An 8,210-nucleotide genomic window follows, 5' to 3' on the forward strand; every position below is an offset into this window, starting at 1 on the left:
TTCTGCAGGGCATCTTCCCGACCCAGGAACCAAACCCGCCCATCTTATGCCCCCTGCATTGGCAGGCAGGTCCTTTACCACTAGCGCCACCTGGAAAAGCCCATAGGCTCTACACTTGAAAGTAACGAGACTTCATTTCTGTGTTCGAACAGGAACTTCACTAACTCTGTGAAATTAGGCTCTGTGGTGAGCAGAGGGATAGGATTCCATCAGCCCTGACTCCCTCCGCGTGCTCTGGAGAGGCCAGAAGGTCTAACCCTGAGAGGAGAAAGGGGACGAGCACTGTGTCATCCTTCGCACACGTGTGTGCACACGCCATCCGCAGCATGACAGAATCTACCCTCTCCTGAAGTAAGCAGCCTCCCAGCACCCTGGAACGCTTCTCCGCACGGCCATGTCTGTTGATTGATAATTAGCCGCATAAACAAACTTTAGATTAATTAAGAGTCCAAATAGATAAAGCGTCCAGATAAAACAACACTTGTTTCCTGAGCTGCTAAATAAAATAATTTTAGAGGAAAAGGTTCCAGCAGGCAGGCAGGGGCTGGAAATCTGACTTGTGAGCGGAGAAGTCAGATGGGGGGGCGGGGCAGGCAGGCGCAGGCCGGACACTCCAATGGCCGGAGCACCCAGTGCATTCCGCATCAAGATGGGGTGCTAAGCCCCCGTGTGGCTCCCCGCCTGGCCTCACTAAGTGGGGGTCAAGGGAGAAAACCAGTGCAAACCCAGGACTGTGAAGAATCCCGGGGGTGGGGAGGTACCGGCGGTTCGAGGTCCCCAGTGTTCCACTAAAGGCCTGAGGACAGATCCCAGAGGCTGGGAGCGAGCAGGGACTCAAGGGTCTACTCCCAGCCCCGGGGCCCCTCATCCCCCAGGAAGCCACTCTTCATCCTTGTCCTTCCGTTCACCAAGCGCATCGACGCAGCAGAGACGTGCAAGGACTTCCATCGTCCTGGCCACGGCCCCCACCGGCAGACGGCCCCGCACACTGCCCAGCGGGCTCCCCTCTCACCGCACCACCACTCTGCGACCTCAGGGCCTGCCCTGTCTGCCAGCAGCTGCGCTGCATCCCCCTCCTCGTCGTTTACACGTAAGCGCACGCACTCGGTGCGCATAAGCGGACGGTGTCCGCTCCGCTCCGTCCTTGGAGTCCTTGTCTTTTCTCCTTCTTTTTCCTCCCCTCTCCACCACAGGCCGCAGCAGGGCACCTCTGTGTGGGTACGGTGCATACTGTTCTCCGTTTTCTCTCACACACAGATTTACACACACGAGAGGCACACACAAACCCCAGGTGTTCACACTCTGCCTCACACAAGTGAGATTTTATCAACAGACTTCTGAGTGTCTTGCCTCTCTCCCTCAACAGTACTTCTTGGGACGTCCCACCCATCGTGTGGGTGTACCCATCGTGTGGGTGTACCAAAATCCGGCCCATCACCGCCCTACTCGGGGGCGCAGGCTTCCTTCCGCAGGTGTCACTGCCGGACGGCTCAGTACACACATCCTTACCTGCGGGTGCCTGGGCTCCCTGCGGGAGGACGCCGAGTCGGGGACCATGTGTCTCCCGTCTCAGGACGCAGCCGCGGGACGTCTTTCAGAGCCGGGCCACCGCTCAGACCTGCTCCAGCCCCACCCGAGGTCACCGCTGCCCCACAGTCCCGCCTGCAGAGGACGTCATGTCTCTCTTTCCCGCCGCTCCGGCTGAGAAGCAGAGTCCCCGCCACCTGGATCTGCGTCTCCTCATGCCGCCGACGGGGTGTCCGAGCATCTCTTCCCTGTGGTGCGCTCTCTGTGCTGCCCAGTCTCTGTTCACTGTTTTTTTTTTTTTTAATTATATATATATATAATTTTCTGTGTTTGCTCTTGGCTGTGCTGGGTCTTCGCTGCTGCTCAGGTGTTTCTCCAGCTGCGGAGAGCGGGCGCCGCTCTGCTGTTGCAGAGCGTGGGCTCTCGGCCGCGCCCAGGCTTCAGTCGTCGCAGCTCCTGGGCTCTGGAGTGCAGACTCAGGAGATGTGGTGCACGGGCTTGGCTGCTCCACAGCCTGCGGGATCTTCCCAGACCAGGACTCGAGCCCGTGCCTGCTGCACAGGTGGGCGGATTCTTTGCCAGTGAGCCAGCAGGGAAGCCCCGTGTTTGGTTCCTAAACTTGCCTGTCTCTCCAGTCTCGAAGAGGCCTCTGGAGAACAGAAACATTCTTCTTTAGCTGTCAAATGTTACACACGTTCTACCCAAACCTCTCATTGACTCCTGGACTTTGTTGATGGTATCTTTATCCAATCAAAAGTCCTAAATTTTAAACTGTCTGAGGTGTCCTCTAAAGCTTCTGGGAACCCTGGGCCCAACGAGGGGGTGACTGTCACTCCAGATTCCTACAGCTCTGCTTTTTTATATTGACACGCTGAATCCTGCTGGAATTCGCCTTCCCTTCATCTTCTTTAAACATGAACAGGCAATTCACCGGCCATTTAAGGAAAAGTTGAAATAAGAAAAAAATAATTCAGTTCAGTTCAGTCGCTCAGTCGTGTAAGACTCTGTGACCCCATGAATCGCAGCACGCCCGATCTCCCTGTCCATCACCAGCTCCCAGAGTTCACCCAAACTCACGTCCATTGAGTCAGTGATGCCATCCAGCCATCTCATCCTCTGCTGTCCCCTTCTCCTCCTGCCCCAGTCCCTCCCAGCACCAGAGTCTTTTCCAATGAGTCAACTCTTCACATGAGGTGGCCAAAGTATTGGAGTTTCAGCTTTAGCATCAGTCCTTCCAAAGAACACTCAGGACTGATCTCCTTTAGAATGGACTAGTTGGATCTCCTTGCAGTCCAAGGGACTCTCAAGAGTCTTCTCCAACAACACAGTTCAAAAGCATCAATTCTTTGGTGCTCAGCTTTCTTCACAGTCCAACTCTCACATCCATACATGACCACTGGTAACAGTGTCTGCTGCTGCTAAGTCGCTTCAGTCGTGTCCGACTCCGTGTGACCCCAGAGACGGCAGCCCACCAGGCTCCCCCGTCCCTGGGATTCTCCAGGCAAGAAGACTGAAGTGTTTCCTTCTCCAGGAAACAGTGTCAGATGTTTACTTTTGGGGGGCTCCAAAATCACTGCAGACGGTGATTGCAGCCATGAAATTAAAAGACGCTTACTCTTTGGGAGGAAAATTATGACCAACCTAGACAGCATATTAAAAAGCAGAGACGTTACTTTGCCAACAAGAAAAAAATAAGACCAAGATAAATAGGAAAACTGACCCCAGAAGACACCAAGGTAACTGGAGCCCCTGTAAGAAGTGACACAGAGAGTGCAGACACCCAGGGCAAAGCACAGCCCTGGAAATGCAGCAGGGGTGGCCGGCCACAGGGAGGGTGCTGAGACTTCAAGCAGGCAAGTGCCAAGGTAAGAGGCCCACAGAGGAACGGGGCGGGGTGGGGGGAGTTCCCAGCTGAGTAAACCTCAGAGGACAAAGCTGGTGCCCTGGATGGATCCACGGGAACTCCACCAACGGGCAGCAGAGACGGAGATCGAGGAAATGACGACAGTGATGACGGTGGTGATGGTGGTGATGATGCTGGTGGTGGTGATGGTGGTGGTGGTGTGAAGGCTGCTGCTGATGCCGGTGATGATGAGATAATGGTGGTGATGGTGGTGGTGGTGTGAAGGCTGCTGCTGCTGCCGGTGATGGTGGTGATGATGAGATAATGGTGGGGATGCCGGTGAAGGATGATGGTGATGAGGGAAGGAAAAGGAAACTCCCCTCTAAATGAACCCACAATAAGCCCTTACAAGAAGGAGCTCCGTGTGTGCCAACCAGGATAAATCTAAGTCCCACGTTATAAAATGTCAGAACAGCAGTGTGAAGAGAAGCTCCTGCAGCTTCAGAGGGAAGCACTTCCCATGAGAGCCCAAGAATGCGAGTGAGAACTGGGCGGCTCTGCGCTTGTCATCAGCAACAGGGGGCCAGCTGCCTGCTGCACTGGCTCCCAAGCCCCGAACTCTCCTTCTGCCCCAGACAAGGCACGTCTGGCCACGGCCCCTCAGCGAACCTTCTAGACAGGGCCTGTCGCTGTGACAGTCAGGAGATGCTGGCCCTAAGGTGTGTGTCTGTTGCGGTAAGTGACGCGGGCCTCCCCGGCCAGGCTCAGATCTGTGACCTCCTGGCCACTGTGCTCGGTGGTCAGCCAGAGGTGATTAATGCCCATCAGTCACAGACCCAACAGAGAGCGGACAGGTCCAGTCCAGGGCCCTCCTGATGACCTCGCTTGCCTCAGACCCTGATGCTTCTCAGCTTCGTGTGTCCCCAGATACAGCCTGAGTGGTCAGACCTGAGTGATGGTTAGTTAAGAAAAGAGCAGGGAAGGACTTCCCTGATGGTGCAGTGGTTAAGAGTCCACCTGCCAAGGCGGGGGACACGGGTTTGATCCTTGCTCCAGAAAGATTCAACGTGCCACAGAGCAGCCAAGCCCGTGTGCCACAGCTGCTGCAACTGTGCTCCAGAGCCTGGACACCGCAGCAAGAGGACCGCCGCCAAGAGAAGCCCACACACCGCACAGCCCTGCTCGCCACCGAAAGCCTGTGCAAAGCAACGAAGACCCGGGCAGCGAAGAATCAACATCAGCGGCAGGAAGGGGCTGGGTGGCGACACCCCCAGTCCTGAGACGGATGAGCGCGGGTCCCATGTGCTGGGTGGCGACCTTGGTCAGTCACCTGCACTCCACACCAGCAGCATGCTGAGATTAACTGTGAGCGGCCCCCACACGGGAAGAAGGCGACTCAGTGAGAAGGTGAGCATCAGGGGATGCACGTGTTAGTCAACCTGATCATGGGAATCATTTCACAATGCGCACAGGTTACACGCACAAAACTTCGTCAGCTACACAGTGAAGCAGAGTGAAGACCCAGCAGAGGGCAAAGAAACCCTAGGCTGCTATAAAATCATGAATCACAATCGTGAATAAGCCCCAGGCAAAGACACTCCTCGGAGAAGGCGATGGCACCCCACTCCAGTACTCTTGCCTGGAAAATCCCACGGACGGAGGAGCCTGGTGGGATGCAGCCCGTGGGGTCACTAAGAGTTGGACATGACTGAGTGACTGCTCTTTCACTTTTCACTTTCATGCATTGGAGAAGGAAATGGCAACCCACTTCAGTGTTCTTGCCTGGAGAATCCCAGGGACGGGGGAGCCTGGTGGGCTGCCGTCTATGGGGTCGTACAGAGTCGGACACGCCTGAAGCAACTTAGCAGCAGCAGCAGCAAAGACACTCCTGGCAATCGAGGGAGCTGCAGGACGACAGAGAGAACACGCCTGCACAGCACCCACGTGGCTTTTCAGAGGAGGTGGGTCTTTACTGACAGGGGGAGGTGACTCTGAGTCAGCCCACTCTGGACAGAGGCCGCCTCCCGCTGCCCCTGCCACTCAGCCGCTGGACCTGGACACCAAGACGCACGGATGAACACCGCGGGGCCCCGGGACAGGGCCGCACCTCTTCCCCGGACACCCTGGCCACCCAACGGCCGCAGTGACGGCCGTTTCAGGGCCAGCGGTGCCTCCAAACAACACCCTCTCTGGCTCTGTCCGTGACCTTGTCACTGACCTGAGTCGACTCTGAAAGCGTCATCGATGCGAGCCCAGGAAAACGTCACCAGACAGACCCGCCCAGCTGTGCCCGCTGCCTCTGCCTTGTGTCCAGGCGTCCGGGGTCCACCCCATCGCATGAGTCCATGTGCCATCGGTTCCACAAGCACCGTCCGCCCCAAACACAGCACCCCTGTCCAGCTGGCTGCACCCAGCCCCAAGGCCCTCCCAGTCACTGGCAGGGCCTACACATCTCTGTCACCCCCAGCAAGGAAGGCGGGCCCCAGGGGTCCTGCCCTCAGCAACCGCAGGCATCCCCAGTGTGACCCAGAGGAGGCAAACCCCCCGATGGCCCAGAGGTGAGCAGGCAGGGAGCCCAGAGCCCCGCTCCCCGGGGAGGCACAGGGCAGGCAGCGCGTCCAGCTGGCGACACCGGTCCTCGGCACAGTGGCCGGAGCAACGAGACCGCCCAGCACCCTCGGGCACACCTCGCTGATATGACCCACCTGGGGCGCACGGGGGCCCCTGGAGCGCAGATCCGAGCAGCTGCCAGCCCAGCCAGGCAATCCAGTGAAGGGAAGGCGCCCGGGGTAAGCGGTGCACTGGGCCTTGGAAGATGGACAAGCAGGCACATGTCGGGGTGCTGAGGGCTGGGAGGCGGCCAGGGCAGTCAGGACGCGGTGGGGGGCAGCCAGGGATGCTGGGGGCCGAGGGGGCCCTGGGAGCCTGAGGTGAGGGGCCGCTCACAGCGGGACACTTGCCTGGGCTGCTCTCAGCCACCCCACCTTGCCGCCAGACCCCGCTTTTCACCCGAAGGCTCACCTGTGGGACCCAGGGCGGCAGGGCGGGAGGGCAGCTCAGAGCAGGCCCCGCGGCTCCAGGGATGGACAGCACATAAGGAGGAAGCATCGTCATTGGGACAGGGGGCCCCAGGGGCCAGGTGTCCCCTGGGGAGAGCTGAGCAGAGGGGAGAGGCGAGCCCAGAGGAAGGCTGGGATTCGGGAATGAAGGGGGGCCTCCCCACTGGAGGGAAGGGGCCGAACAAGTGCTGGGAGGGGCGGGTGGGGAGGTCAGCGGTGGGGGCCAGGGGCTAGCCCAGCCACGGGGGCCTCCTGCAGCCCTGGAGTCTCACTGGAGGTGTGTGAGCGCCGGCAGACAAGCAGGCTGCAACGGTGAGAGGAGGAAGCACCGTGACATCTGCCCTGTTGGTGACCATCGAGCCGGGAACTTGGATGCCACGTGTCCGCAGGGCCCCGCTCACCTCCAGGCCTCCCCACAGGCCCCGAAATCCAGTCCCAGCCACCCACACCCCTCCGCTCTGCACCCATGGGAGAAAGCTTGGGGACCACAAGGCCCACCCAAGCGCCTGGCTGAATGCCGGCTGGGTGCCACCCTTCCTCGGGGTGCCCGCCAGCCGCAGGGCCTCTCAGCCACTACCTCCCCAGGACCCCGGGAGCCTCCGGAGCGGTGCTGTCTGAGGGATGGCAGAGGACAGAAGTCTGTCCTGAACCAAGGCGCCGATGGGCCTGGCCATGTGGCATCGGGTGTGGGGGCACGGGGGAGGGCCCAGACCCAGAGCTTCAGCCCCAGCCAGGGGCACGCCTGCTTCTCTGGGCAGTCGGGGTGAAGCAGGAGGGTGGGATGTGGGGCCCTGGACCCGGCACAGGCCTGGCTGGTGCTGGCAGCTGCGTCACCGAGGCGAGAGGATGACGGGATCAGGCCCAAGAAGATGGGCCACAGCAATAAGGGGGGATGCGGGGCAACGCTCAGAGACAGTCCCCAAAGGCTCCTCGTAAAGGAGCTTTGACAAGGCTCCTGTGTACGTGCACATATACACACGCGTGCACATACACACATGCGAATTCAGTGTATCACTTAATATTAACCTCATATAGAATGTGTCAAGCGGTATATATTTATTGTACATCTTACATTTTATATAGATCCATATACATATAGTTATTGATATACATTTGTCTCTCACCATCTTTTCTTTTAGAGCTGGCAAATGTTAGAATAAGAACCACATGTCTTTTTAAAAATTTAACAGAACTGAGTTCTGTTGCAATTTTGCAAGATAAGGTTCTAGGGAACTTCTGTATAACCCTGTGAATTCACCTAACACTAGTGACCTATATACATTTAGAAATGGTTAGGATGCTAAATTTTATGTTAAATGCTAAGTACCACAATTAATTTAAAAAAAAAAAAAGCTGGAAGTGGTGCAGGGAAAAAACGGGGCTGCAAGAGGATGGTCGTTCCCAGACCAGGGTCAAGTGAGCCCCTGGGATGAGCCTCCAAGTGAGGGTCCTTGGCTTCACGCAGGAAAGGAAGCAAGAGCAAGGCAGTGAAGGGCAAGCAGATTCATTTAGGGAGAAGCACGGCTGGATGGCATCACCGACTCGATGGACGTGAGTCTGAGTGAACTCCGGGAGTTGGTGATGGACAGGGAGGTCTGGCGTGCTGCAGTTCATGGGGTAGCAAAGAGTCGGACACGACTGAGTGACTGAACTGAACGCTCCATAAGCAGAGTGTGAGCCGTCCCAGCAGGCGAGAGGCGGCCCCAAGGCACTGGGTCATCTTAGGAAGGGACAGAGTACGGGGTGTTTGGGGCTCACCGGCTGGGCAATCTCACGGGATG

This window comes from Oryx dammah, unplaced genomic scaffold, assembly GCF_014754425.2.
Source record: "Oryx dammah isolate SB20612 unplaced genomic scaffold, SCBI_Odam_1.1 HiC_scaffold_28, whole genome shotgun sequence".
In the NCBI taxonomy this organism is placed as follows: Eukaryota; Metazoa; Chordata; class Mammalia; order Artiodactyla; family Bovidae; genus Oryx; species Oryx dammah.